Source organism: Zingiber officinale, chromosome 8A, assembly GCF_018446385.1.
Source record: "Zingiber officinale cultivar Zhangliang chromosome 8A, Zo_v1.1, whole genome shotgun sequence".
In the NCBI taxonomy this organism is placed as follows: Eukaryota; Viridiplantae; Streptophyta; class Magnoliopsida; order Zingiberales; family Zingiberaceae; genus Zingiber; species Zingiber officinale.
In genome coordinates, this window is record NC_056000.1 from 125,345,835 (window position 1) to 125,360,295 (window position 14,461).

General features: G+C 36.2%; 1 long non-coding RNA gene across 3 annotated transcripts; it reads left to right on the top strand.

Moving 5' to 3' along the window:
- Positions 1–8,318: 8,318 nt before the first annotated feature.
- LOC122010134 lies at positions 8,319–10,983 on the top strand. 3 transcript variants are annotated; one of them, XR_006119790.1, is made up of 4 exons: positions 8,319–8,619; positions 8,706–9,107; positions 9,667–10,031; positions 10,729–10,983. It is a non-coding gene; the product is annotated as an uncharacterized LOC122010134 (long non-coding RNA). The 3 variants fall into 3 exon arrangements; XR_006119788.1 differs by having other exon boundaries at positions 8,706–10,031; XR_006119789.1 differs by having other exon boundaries at positions 8,319–8,596; positions 8,706–10,031.
- Positions 10,984–14,461: the final 3,478 nt, after the last annotated feature.

The following is a 14,461-nucleotide window of genomic DNA, read 5'->3' on the forward strand; positions in this document are numbered from 1 at the left end:
TTAATCGCAGCGGATTTTCTAGTTTTTAGTATCCGATCCGCTCAAGGCGGAGTTTGGATTTTTTTTTAAATTATTGGGCCGGGTACTAATTTTTAGTGCCCGGCCCGCTCATGGCGGAGTTTGGATTTGCATTTTGGGTAGGGTTCGAATCAATTTTCCTTCCAAACCCTAGGACGAAGGGTAAAATAAGTATAAAATTATGTAAATGTGTATAGTTTGTTTTGGATTTGATAGTTTAGGATTTAAGATATATATTTAGAGTAAAGGAAATAAAAATTTAAAAATAATAATAATATTTTTTTAATTAAGGATAATATATTAAATATCATGAAGGGATACATCCAAAATTCAAGTTGGAAAAATACATTCAATCCACAAGACAGGAAAGGGGTGAGTAACAACAAATTTTGCAATGCGATGAGCCACCATGTTAGCAGTTCGACTAGCAAAAGATAAAGTGTTGCCGATAGATTTTTGAAAATTGAAGGCTGAAGTCACTACTTAGACGGCTAACGAAGACTTTGAAACACCAAAACATTGTCAAAGGTCACATGAAGAGCAAGAAGAAGACCCTGATGAATAGCAAAAGACCTTTTTGAATGAGATCATGGTTTCATAGTATTGACATCCAAATGTACGAAGGTTTAGAACCCAGAGTCGCTTCCATGATATCAATATGTTTCCAATAATGTGCTTTAAGAATTTAGGAAGAGGGTGTTTGGCTAGCTTATAAGCTCTCTAAAATAGCTTATAAGTTATTTTGAAACTTATAAGCTCTTCAAATTTGTTTGGTAAAATTTTTTTCAAACAGTTTATAAGCTGTCAAAATAAGTTGTTTTGGATCTTATAAGCTGTTTTTAAAAAAGTATGGAAGACCTTACTTTCTTTTAAAAAATCTTATTTTAATAATTTTTTCTCTAAACTATCCTTATAAAATTTTATAAATCCCCATTTTATCCTCCATAAATCTTTATAAAACTAATATCTTTCTATCTCCATCGCTTTCTCTTCCAGCACCGTGTCATCTTCTTCGTCGACGTCTCTTTCCAAATGTTCTCTCCTCCGATGTAGAAATTCGCCTAAAATCTCTATTAATAAAAAATCGAAAATTCTCTATTAATAGTATTATACAATTTTTAGTAATTTTATTAATTAAAAGATCTTATAATACCAAACACATCAATACATTTAAGTTGATTGTAATAAATTCACCAAAACACTTTAACAACTTATTTTTAAAATAAGACCTAACAACTTATAAGCTCCTAAAACAGCTTATAAGATATACGAATTTATAAGTTATTTTTAATAAGTTTAGCCAAATACCCTCTTAAGATATATATATTTAGGTTAAAGGAATAAAAAATTAAAAATAATAATAACATTTTTTAATCAAGGATAATATATTAAATATCACGAAGGGATACATCCAAAATCCAAGTTGGAAAAATACATTCAATCCATGAGACAGGAAAGGGGTGAGTAACAACAAATTTTGTAATGCGATGAGCCACCATGTTAACAGTTCAACTAGTAAAAGATAAAGTGTTGCCAATAGATTTTTGAAAATCGAAGGTTGAAGTCACTACTTAGACGGCTACGGAAGACTTTGAGAACACCAAAACATTATCGAAGGTCACATGAAGAGCAAGAAGGAGACCGTGATGAATAGCAAAAATTTCTGCATTGGGTCTAGTGACTAGCGCATGAGGTGTTGTCATCATGAGGTCTGGAGTTCGAATCTCGGCAAAGTTGAGGTAAATGTCTTCTTTATGTGCTAGTCACTATTTCAAAGGTTAGTAGTTGTTCGTGATCTACTTCCTCCGTGTTGACCTGGGACGAATTGGCGGGAATGCTGGGGCGAATGTATTCAGCTTTTTGTCATCATGTAAAACATCAAAATGATCACGAATTACTGCACCAATACTAAAATGGTCATTCACTTCACTAAAGCCCGCATCAACATCTATCCAAAAATGATTGGGCAGGAGGTTTGTCCACTTTCTCTCCTGAACAGGTAGACCCAAATAAGAGGAAGACAAGAGAGCAGAGTAAGCTTTTTGAAATTATTCAAAATAAGGCATGACCGATTCAATACAAATCGATTGTTTGGGCAAGTGGGAATCAAATATCTTTCCAAGTAGCCCACATAAACATTGAAAATAATTCAAAATTTAGTCTCAATAGAACAAATGCCAAATATATACCGCAGTTTAAAAAAAGAAAGCTCACGACAATTCTTAAGATGCTCCCAAAATAAAGAACCCTTCCACAGATGAGACATTCCAGGGCAAAATAAAAGGTAGTGACTTGTAGATGCTAAGAAAGAACCACAAAGTGCACAATTTCCTTTCAAAGGAACATGATATCTAAAAGGTAGTGACTTGTAGATGCTAAGAAAGAACCACAAAGTGCACAATTTCCTTTCAAAGGAACATGATATCTAAAACGATTCATATTAGTGGGAATAAAATCATGAAATGCAGGTCACAAAAAAATATGAACCTTAGGGGGATATGGAGAGACCAAATCGAATTCTACCAAGATAGTAAAGGATGTGATGATTGAGAAGTGGGAGGGTCAAAGCAACCAATTTCAGGTAAGTATCTCGTTTTAATCGAATAATGACCTTTATCACTCCACTTCTAATATCTGAAGTCTTCGGAGTTCAGTTACACTAATGGAATATCAAGTATCGAATCAATTTCAAAAGAGGGGAAAGTAGCTCAAACTATGTCAACATTCCAAGTCCTTAAGGAGTGATTAAATATTTTACCATAAGCGAACTTGAGTTCGAGATATGCAAAGAGGTGCGGCCATTAGGTAGCCCGGAATCCATCGTTCTGACAATGCATTAATTTGGTGACCATTTCCCATCCGCCACAAAAGACCTTTTTGAATGAGATCATGGATTCATAATATTAACATCCAAATGTACGAAGGTTTTGAACCCAGAGTTGCTTCCATGATATCAACATACATCAACAACATTAAAATAAACAACACTTATCCTTTCTATCTAGGCGATTAAACTCTAATGCCGTAATAGACATTGACAACATTGATATTCCCATATGGTGCCATGCTAAGGAAGAAAAGTTTCTTCATCTTCAAGAAGACTCTCGGTCAACAAGCTATTAGAGCCAGCCTCATGCGCCACCAACTTCTTGAGTGATCGCCATCGTCCTGGTGACATTCTCTAATCCATCGAATAATCCATTACAGTGGCAAGAGTTTCTGGTAATCGTTGATCCAAAGATGACGCCTTTACCATGTAATTGAAATGCTAAAGGAAATCTGATCATGTCTGAGATCTGTAGAGATGACGCGTTGGGTACGGTGGACGAATGATTGATCAACAGAAGACTTTTCTCTCCCGAAAGAAACTTGCCTTTGATCCGACGCACAAGGAGACGAGCCAGCAAAATATTAGCGCCTAGAAATCAGGGGGGAGCCCCTAGCGAAGGCCCTTTGACACTCAAGTCGATACGAATCCGAACGGGTGGTTGGAGAACAATAAGTATGTTGACGAGAGAGTAAGTGACAGATGTTTTGTGAGTGTACTTTCATCACGAAGAGGACTCCCCTTTATATACCACCTGACATGACCTTTATAATCATGAGATGATAAAATGTGTCGGAGATTGTTAGGTAAAGGAGAGAGTAGACTTAGGCGATACGTCATAATTGCCCAAGGAATCTTCCATTTACTCATATGTATACTTCTTTTATCGTTTATAACTTCTGTTATCGCTGAGGTTAATTAATGAAGAGATATGCTGTTATAAGTGGTCGACTGACGGGGGACAATGTGACCCCTGAAGAAGACTCCAGAAGAATATTCTCTGACACATGGTTAGGATGTTGTCTGCTAATTATATCTTGGCCGATTCTTAAGTGGGCAGCCTGATTGGAATGTTCGGTTGTGTTCTGCATATATGCTCCGTTGTGTATTATATTGTATGTACCTTGGCCAACCATTAAGGTCGTTCGCCTTTATACCTACTTCAGCCATTAAGCCGCTCGATTATATTCTGCACAACCTTGTTCGGAGAATGATGTAATGTCTTGGTCATGTTGGAATTCCATTCAAGAAACATAATACAGCGCCTCATGCTTCTTGGAAATCTCTCTGATAATCTATGCTTTGCTGAAATTTCATCCGAGTAAGAGTGTGAGAATAAACATTGTAGACCTGTTCGTTCTTCTACTCAATCTGGCATATAATGGGCCACTAAGCGAAATGCAACTACGCTATGAGAGGTTCGGTTAGTATACTAAACTAAGCCACATCCTATCTTTTCCTAATCAGTTTTCTGTACAGACGGAGCGTCTAAAATTTGTCTATCTTTATGGCCAGATGGATGCACATAGACACACTATTGTCTAGAAATCAATCAGGGTCACCCGGGTGAGTACATGAGGATTTATATGAACTAAGGAGTTTAGTTCTCCCCTTGATCATACTTATGGTTAATTCTTTGTGAAGTGAGTTGATCATTTCGGCCAGCATGGGAGATCGGCCGACCTCCACCTTGGCCGCTTCAATATACTAAATTCCCTGGTTCACTCGGCTTAAGGGCTGACTGCCCCTTTCTGACTGGATTATAACACGGTTTGGTTGAATTTAAGAACCTTAGCTTGGCTTAAGGGTTGACTATCCCTTCTCGAATTGAACTGCCACATCATCTTGATTTTGACTATCCGTCACCTTGACTTTGACTATCACGTCATCTTTTGGGTTCGCTTATCATAACTCATATCACTAGCCTCTCCTTTAAGTCTAATCGAAGAAAGTGTAGCTGACTGACTGGACTTAAATCCTAATTTCGCCCGTTCGACCCTATCACTATAGCTATTGAATAATTCTCATTTCCCTTTATGCCTTGAGAACTTAGCAATTTTTCAAAAGTTGTCTGTCCGCATCTAGTTGTGTAGGAGAGATTATCGAGAGCATGCAAAGAGGTGCAAGGTCAGAAGAATGATTTGGTTGTCATCTCCATTATAAATGCCTATTTATGGGATACTTCCACATGGCTTCCTCCTTCGTTTTTTCAAAATAGTCTTTGACACATGACTCCTCGTACAACTAAATGATTTCTTTCTTTATACAAATCAATGATATGTTGCATGCAAGCTTCATCTAACGACCATCATTGAATCATTCTTTATGAAAACCCTAAATGATCCATACTCTTCACACTTTGCCTTTCACTTTCTCCATCTTCTTTTCCAGTGACCTTTCACCTACAACGTCCCTCTCTTCTTCCCCTTTAGCAATCAGTAAGTCTTGTGCTCTCTCTTCACTTCATGTTCTCTTATGGTTGAAGAATCTTTCGTCTCTTGGTATACTTTGACCTTCTCAAACTTTGATGCGACCGATAAAGCCTACATTTGTTCTTGATATGAAATCCACAAAAACTATCAGATTGTAATCGATTCTCCTGATGCCCATGCTTACCATCCTCCTAATAACCACATCACCTTTTTCATGGACCAGTCGGCCGATCTCCTTTTTCCTGTTTCCCCCTTTTTTATCAACAGTGACCCGATATTTTCACATTCCTTTTTAATAATTTACCCCAAACGTCATTCGTGTCATTTGCGACACCTTCATGCTATTCCGTCTATTTAGCATTCCTCTTACAACTCAAAATTTCTTTTTATTCTCCTATCTTAAGAAATCTAAACCAGGAGTTTTCCCTTTCTAAATTAGCCCAAAATTTATTTTCTTTAAGGACATGCCTTCTTCAAATAAGGGTTGAAAGTTGTGATTCTTTTTCCTTGAGATGTCTAAGCCCGCCCCTTGGCCCACTGCCTGATAATCTTCTATTTCACTCCTTCCTGACATAGGAAATTATAAACTGGACGCTACCTATCTCACATACCTTCTCAAGCTAAGGAGCTAATAATTTAGGATTCACCAGTGGCTGCGAAAAGACTTTCTTGACTTGTTTGGTTTATGTCTCATACAAAATAAGATTTAAGCCTCTTTGGGTAAGATTTTATAACGTTGAAAAAGGTTGATGTTTTTCATGTTATAGGTCATCTATAAGGTATATTTAGAATAATTTTTATTTAATTTAATTTTATTTTATTTTATGACCTTGTTTGCTCAATTATATCTTGGATGTGTATGGTGTGTGTGATGTAATAAATTAGTTTATTTATCATTAAGTCTTCCATTATGCATGTTTACGAAACTTATTTTTAGCACACGCCACATCGGGCATGAGAGGTTGGTTGCCTGGTGGCATATAGGGCGACACTAAGTCAACCACCAAGGAACAGGCTGGTGCTCCACCGGACCTCCTGCTCGGGCTTCTCGTCCAGTGTGAGTGCCTGTTGTTGACATGGTAGGGTCATGTGGTAAAGTACTATCGGTCGTCACTTGTTATTGTTGCTACATTAGCTTTTGTGCTAGGATATTTATCATCATTTCTAACTCTTCTTACGTTAAAGTAACTTTGGTGAGTTGTCCAGCTTCTTCCATTCCTTCATTTCAGATTCAGGCATAAATTTTCACAGACACTGCCAAATTTGATCCTGTTTGAAATCGGTAGAGATAGTGCGCTAGGTAGGTGGCTGTGTTGTTGACTGGAAGAAGACCTTTAATTAGAGAAAGAGGTTACGAACTAGAGCGAAAATCCTCTCTGCACATAGTCAAAAGAACAAACAAAATATTAGTGCCAAAAACCAAGGAAAGGATCCCTGTCGAAGGTCTTCTAAAGCTCAAGTTAGTAGAGTGGCCAAGTAGAAAAATGGAGAGGTAAACAGTAAAGGCTCGCGCGTAAATGTGATTGCTGTAAAAGCCTACCTTACCAACGGAGAAAACTCCCTTTATATATCACCTCTCATAATCTTTATAATCATGAGATGATAAAGAATGTCGAGTGTCAGAAACTATCAAGTAAGGAAATATGCACAGTCTGGGAGACATATAGTTACCGTCCGAGGAATCTTCCATTACCCGTGTGCACCCTTTTCGTAACTTACACCATTAATATGGTGGTTGAAGAAATGTGCTATCACAATGTGTCGGTTGATGTAAAGTGTAGAGTCACCTTCGAGGAATGTTTCATTGAATGCTCATATAACAATAAAAGAATATTCTTTGACAAACGGTTGGTATTCTCCGACAGACTCTTGTGATTCTTTGACTATGTGGTCCCCGAAGATATCCTAATAGGATATTTAGTCGACCGAGTGAATATATAAAAGCAGAGTACTGAATATAGTAAGACGTTCAACCATTAGGGATGCTCACCCTTAGAACTGCTCAGATATATATTGTGTGATGTTGGAGATCTGATTATGAAGTAATAGAGAACCGAGTCACCTAGGTCCGAATGACTTTATAATCGATCGGTCATATGTAGGGATACTTGATTCTGAAGAATGTGGAACCAGGCAACGAGAGGCTCAATCGGTACTTTCAGTCGACTGAAAGTACCGATTGAGCCTTGCACTTGGAGGCTTGTCCTTGAAGTGATAGCTCGAGTTTTAGAAATCCAGTAGAGTTTCTTCTATGATTTGCCTTGTATGTTGATTCTTCAGAGATATACTGAGCCATGTAATTCTGGTTAACTTTATACAAGGCTATCCATATGCAGGAGGCCGGACAAATGAACAATGAAAGCCCATATATTTGACGGCTACATATTAAGTTGTAATCTGGGAGTGAAAGGCTGAATTTTCCAATCCCGGTCGATCCAATGGTAGGACAGTCTTCTCTTAAACTCAAACGCATAATGGACAGTCGGATTTACACTAAGTACCTTAGCATAGGAGTAAAATGCTAGGTCTTTCAGATTTGGCCGGAGTTAAGGCCGGTCGTCGGTCATCTTTGGATTGGGACCTTAGCGCTAGGTGGCACTTGGTGAGGAGCAAAATAGGGGTATGCTAACTATCCCTTCTCCTTGACTTTGATTGACATGCCCACTACAACAAATATGACTTTTCACAGTGCATCATCAATGACGTACGGTTAGAGCACGCTGTTAATAATAGTTTTCATAGCCGCCCAATTATGTGCGCTGCGGATAATATGATATTTATACAAACGACAACGTGGAAAAATAATAAGTTGTCAATAAACTTTTCTACGGTGTGCAAAATATGCTGTTAAAGCTTAATATTAACCACGTGTGAAGTACGTTATTAATACTTATTATACATATATAAATGATGATGTGAAAAATATATGTCGTCAATAAATATTATAAAATATTAACAATGTACTTGTGTGCTGTTAATAATTTTTAAAAAAATTAAGAATTTTTAAATCCCTAAACTGCCGCATCTAATTATCTGCCAACATTTGTTTGTCAAAACCCTTCGTCAAATTTTTTCCGCCCAAACATTTCGCCGAACCAACAAAACCCTTGGCAAACTTAAGCTCCCTTACCGAAATCTATCTACCGTCGAACCAAAACTCTCTTCGATCCCTAAACTCCGTCCACCGAAATCTTTCTACCGCCGAACCAAAACCTTCGATCGTCAAGCAGTAGATCCCAACGCTGAGGTGATCGACCAGTCTCTTCGCTTCCTTCGCCCGGCGCTAAGGAGACCTCTCTCACTGGCGCGACTGCCTCCCGTATGATTCTGCGGCTACCACTGGTAACGTCTAGTATACTGTTGTGACCCTTCTCTAAATCCCTAATCTTCTTCTCTTTCTTCCTCCCGTATGCTGTTGCGACTGCCAGTGGTGTCGTCTGCCAGTTTGATTGTGTCGCGCGGCCGCTACAGCTGCCTTGCCTAGAAGAATCTCAAATCCCGCTCGTCACTATACGGTTTTTGATCTCACTATCTGAGAAGTCGCCAAGGAACCTAAGCGTGTGTAATCGCCAGTCCATTTTTTCCATTTTGCCCCATCTTGGTGCTTTTTTTCCTCCATATTTACAGGTTGGCTAGATTTCTCAGATTCATTGGTCTAGCATAATGGCGGCAAGTTGAGTTTCTATTTTTTTTTATTCTTTGTAATAATAGTTGCGGTTGTTTATGATAATATCTCCCTCTTTTTTTTGATCTTATCCTCTGGTTATTATTGTGATGTTCAGAATGCGAGATTACTTAAAGATGAAGCTACCGAGGAGAAAGGAGATCGTGTGAGAATGCTATATATTTGATTTAATTAGTAGTAAAAAATTAGTTAAACTAACACTAGTCTCAATTTATGTGATCGAGCTTACTCTACAGTTCTGATTTGTTTTTTTTTTTAATGTTTTCCTATATGCTTAGGAATCTCAGATTGAGTTTGATTATAGGTTCTATCAAATTTTAGAATTTTTTGCATTTTAAATTTAGTAAAATTAGCATCTTTTGTCTTATTTCCTCAGTCAATAATTACATGGTTTATTGTTATTTTAGTAATAACTCTGCACATTTTAGTGGAACTATGTTGATGAGGATGGAAACCTTTTTCCAAATAGCTCCTGCAACCAAGCGTGTGATGTTAAGTTTTTTGGCATTATCATTACTAGATGAGCATATTAAACCTCAGGACAACGTCAATCTATTTACTTTTTACTCATTAATTGATAGAAGTTGGAAGCATGATTACTTGTTCGAGACTAGAGAAGATCAATTCTCTGTGTGTGTAAATTCATATAATCTTTTTAACAAAACTATTCTTTTGTTGATGGCTTAACTTTTGATGTTATGCAGGAATCATTTGTTGGTGCTATGGCAATTGCGAATCTAGTCAAGACAACTTTTAAATTTGAGAATGTCGTAATGTAGGACATCATAGATTAAACTATTGTTTGTTGGGTTTGTCAACCATTTATAAAGCAGCATTTATTATTATTTTTGTTATTATGTTCTTATTTACACTGTCAGGTTATAGAACAATTACTGATGGTATCTCCAGTTCACTTGTTATTTTTGAATACAAATTGATTAATTGAATGGCATGTTTTTAGTTGTACTATCTATACAATGCCCTTGTGATTTTGTAGGATACAGAATGGCTGCTAAGCGTGCACAAAGTGCATTGCTTCAAAAGGCAAAATATAACAATCAAAATCTAGGTATGAGATATTTTTAAGCCTTGAGTCATGAATGCGCAACTTCGAACAAATATCTATATATTTATTTCTGTGCTTCTGTTGATGTGGGCAGTGCAAGTTTTGATGTCGGACATATGTATTGGTTGAGGTTCTCCCATTAGCTTTATTTGAACCAGTGGTTAAATCAAAATACAACTGTTATGTTGAGTGATGAATTTGTTTCCAATCCATATAATCATTTTTCTTATACAATGTAGATAGATTCAAGTCAGATTTGATGAAAATTGCTATGACAACCTTGAGCTAAAAAAATTCTCTCTGGACAAAGAATAATTTGTTAAACTAGCAGTACTAGATGTTGTGCTATGGTTAAAGGAAATATACTTTTCTTTTACACTAATCAAGTGAACAATTGAAGCATTTCTTTGAGACAATTTCATTGTGTTAGAACATGATTGCATCAATTTGGCTTTTTTGGATTATATTATAGATATTTTTTAATTCGAAGATGGTTAAAATTTTCTTCTTTTTTTTGATAATGTTCATTGTCTAGTATGTGCTAGGGGAGGGGAATAGAAGAATGATGAATATTTTATTTCTTATTCATTAAATTATCAAATTGGTATTTACCTGACACTTGTATTTAAACTTGATGTGTTCTTACGATATTTACCATGTCGTATAAAATTTCTTAAACCAACTTTATATTATTTTGCAGTCAAAATTGAAGAATGTGAGTCAGAGATATCGGTAATAATTCTAAATGTAAGATGCATTTGTTGATGGAGTTGTTGTAAAAGGTCGAATTGCATCTACTGATCCAAAACCAAAATTGCATATCATGTTCCTCTTGGTGGATATTGTTGGAGAGTTTGGAATGATAGAGTTTTTGTCGAGAAGGTGGACCAAATTCGACCAAATGAAGAAATGTTTTTTTATTGAGGATGGAATAGAAAGCACATTCACTTGGTTATCTAAGTTTTTAATTTTGTATGAGTGATATAGATTTTACTTATTTTAAAGTCAAATACTTTTTTGAATTTTTTATTACTAGTTTGGATTGTTTTACTTAAGTGTGTTGTTTATGGTTGTATATGGTATTATAATTGTTAGTGTTGATTTTATAATTGTGTATGTGGTATTATATATATGTGATATTTGAATGATCATAACCGCAGCGGTTGTCGCGCGTTGTGAATGCTCTTAACTGCAGTGTGCATCGCGTGCTGCGAATGTTATTGATTGCTCTTAACTGCAGTGTGTACAGTGTGTTGTTGATTGTTCTTAACTGTAGTGTGCGTCGTGCGCTGTGAATGTTATTAATTGCAACGCGTGGCGTGCGCTACGATTGCTCGTAATTGTAGTACGTAGTGCGGGCTGTTGATGTCTTATGATTTTCAATAGCTTATAGTTGTGTAGTGTGTGATGCGCGTTGCAGATAATATAATTGCGCGTTGCAGAAAGTCATTTTTGTTGTAGTGGTCACTTTAACTTTCACATTATCTTGAGATCCATGTTTAACATCCCGTATCAATGGTGTTGTTTATGATATGAGGATGTTTAGTTGGCAAACATCTAACGTAAGAGATGGTGCATTTAATTGTAGAGATCGGCTATCCACATCACATGGATTACTAAACACACCTCATTTTCTAAATACACTCATCAAAAAAATATTTTATAATAATTCTTTCTAAATACACTCCATAAAATTTCTATATTACCTTTTTTAGAAACTCTAAAAACTAGACAAAACCTTAGCATCATCTTCCTACCTACAATTTTCATCGTCGCTCTTACCTGTGCCATTTTCACCGTCGCCTTCGTCATTTTCCCCATCTCTCCCTCTTATCTCTCCACTTGGGTAACTCGATTTCCAGCCGAATCAAACAATGTTAGTGCTTATTGAAATCATTATATTACTTTTGTTAGATTTTCTGTGTAGGTTTCAAGTGTTCATGAAAATCTCTCAAATTTCAATCATGCGTTGTTCTTCCCTGGTTTGTCGCTTGTTCATCTACAATCTGCCGAACGCACCAGGATCTGTTCTATCATGGTCTACCGAATGCAACACAATGTGTTTGATCAATGAACGCTGAACGAAACGTTGAACGTTCGACCTTCAACAGTTGAACACCGACAGATTTGTTCGGTTGTGTGTTATTGGACACATTGTGTTTTGTTCCATTTTGAGTGGTCAAACATCTTTGTTGCTTTTCAATACATGTTGGTTATATATCTAATTCAATTGTTTCTTTTGTGCAGTAAAAATGTTGAAAACATTTTCAAGGAGGAATAGACCGATAACTTCTGATAGAAAGCGTTGACAAGAGAGACTTGCATGAGAGGTACAATCATTACAAGAAGAGGTACAATAATCACGTACCCCAAGAAGAGGTATCACAATAAGAATATGTGCATGAAGAGGTACCTCCACAAGAAAATTTACCTTCAGGAATGAATGAGGGTGCAGGAGAGTACGATCCCGTTGGAGGGAACAATGAAGAGGATGAAATATTATGTGAACCATTTCCAAGTGGTCCACATGATCCATCACTGTTGTGTGATTTTAAAATGCATGTATAACTATCTTGGATACTTTTTTAATGTGATTTTGCATGTATAACTATTTTGGATATATTTTTGGAGCAATTTGATATGAAGTATGCTTGTTGGAAGGAATTATTATTTAGAGTTTGTAAATATGAATATGTTTGTCGAATGAGATTGATTGGTAAGTTTGTCAACGATTGGTGAGCTAAAAGCTAAGATCCGTGAGCAAAAGAATGTATAAATCGATTGATTAATCAATTGAAAAACCTTCAATCGATAGGACTATCAATTGAAAAGCATACTCGTGTGAACAGAACGCTCTCGAATCGATCACTTGATCGATTAGATTTCCAATCGATCAGTCGATCGATTAAGAAGCATACTCGTGCGAACAGAGCACTTCGAATCGATCAGTTGATCGATTGAATTCCCAATTAATCAGCCGATCGATTGAGAAACATACTAGCGCAAACAGAGCGCTATCTTTTTGTCTTTTTTTTTTCCTTTTTTTTTTTTTTCTATTGTTGGACCTGATATGGAGAGATATCAGGTCCACATTGGGCTTGATATGAAGAGATATCAGACCTAATGTGGGCCTAATCTACTATAACATAGTTGAGAAAACAAATAAAAGAAGAAGAAGAACAAAATAAAAACAAATAAGAAGAATTTTTTTTTTAATCTTTGAGCAACCAATAAGAATATCAAAAATAATAATGGAGAGTATATTTAAAATTCTTATAATTTTAGAAATCCATAAGACCTGAAATGATTATAATATGATATCTCTAGATCAATCAGTGGATTTCGGTAGTTTATTTTCGGAAATTATCAAGATTATATGCATTCCCTTAGCGAAGCAAACAATAGAATCAGACACTCTCTAAGCTTACTTTCGGTAGCTTTCCACCTAATTATGTAGAAAAATATTTTCATCGACATGCTCAAGACTTAAACTGCTTCGATAAGCTGATCTAGTCGACTGGTTCATAATGAAACATGCACTATCTATCTTGATCTTGTAGAGCAATTCATAAGCTATTTGTGCGGAGACAATGATGTGATGGTCGGGCAGTGCAATGAACCTTTCGTCCATCATCTTATTGATGAAGCAAAGCAGCGAGTTGTAGTACGAACACGTTTATCAAATCCATGACCCCGCGGGTCATCCGAGTTGGTATGTGGCAGGTGTTGTCACAATGAGATCGCAGGGTCGATCTTCGAGACAGCTGAGGAATAAATCCCCTATTTCCGTATTATACCATGTCCATCATATGCTCGCTCGGATGCTGCGATTTACCTCCTTCGTGATGGTCTTGGGTCGGGTACGACAAAGACACTGCAGCAAATGTTTCGCCTCTTGCCACAACGTTTATCAAACCCACACATCAATTCAGCAACACTGTTTTCCTACTCGACTCACAGAAGCAAATCAAAGGATCAATAAGCGCTCTATACATGCTTGTCATGGATGCCAAGCTGAGCCCCCCAAGTGATCACTTCCGGAAGTTCCATATCTCTTTCAATAGAAAAAATGAAAAAAATAAACAAATTCATACAAATTGTATTAATGATATATATATAAATAAGATAAAAATAAAAAAGAGGTCTTAAATATCTTTTATTTTAGTATTTTTATAATAGGTAATCATAGTTATTACAACTTAAAATTTAACTATTTTATTTTAATCAAAATTACTATACATAAAATATATTATATCAAAATACTCATTACTAAGTTGGTTAAAAATATTTGAACTTCCTCAAAATCATTTTAAGTTGATCAAATTTATTTTAAAATAGTTATAGCAGCTATCTAAAAGCTAAATCATAAAAATTAATTTTAAAGATGGAGTCTGGGAGGGATTCACGTACTTAAAAGTTAATATATTATGTGT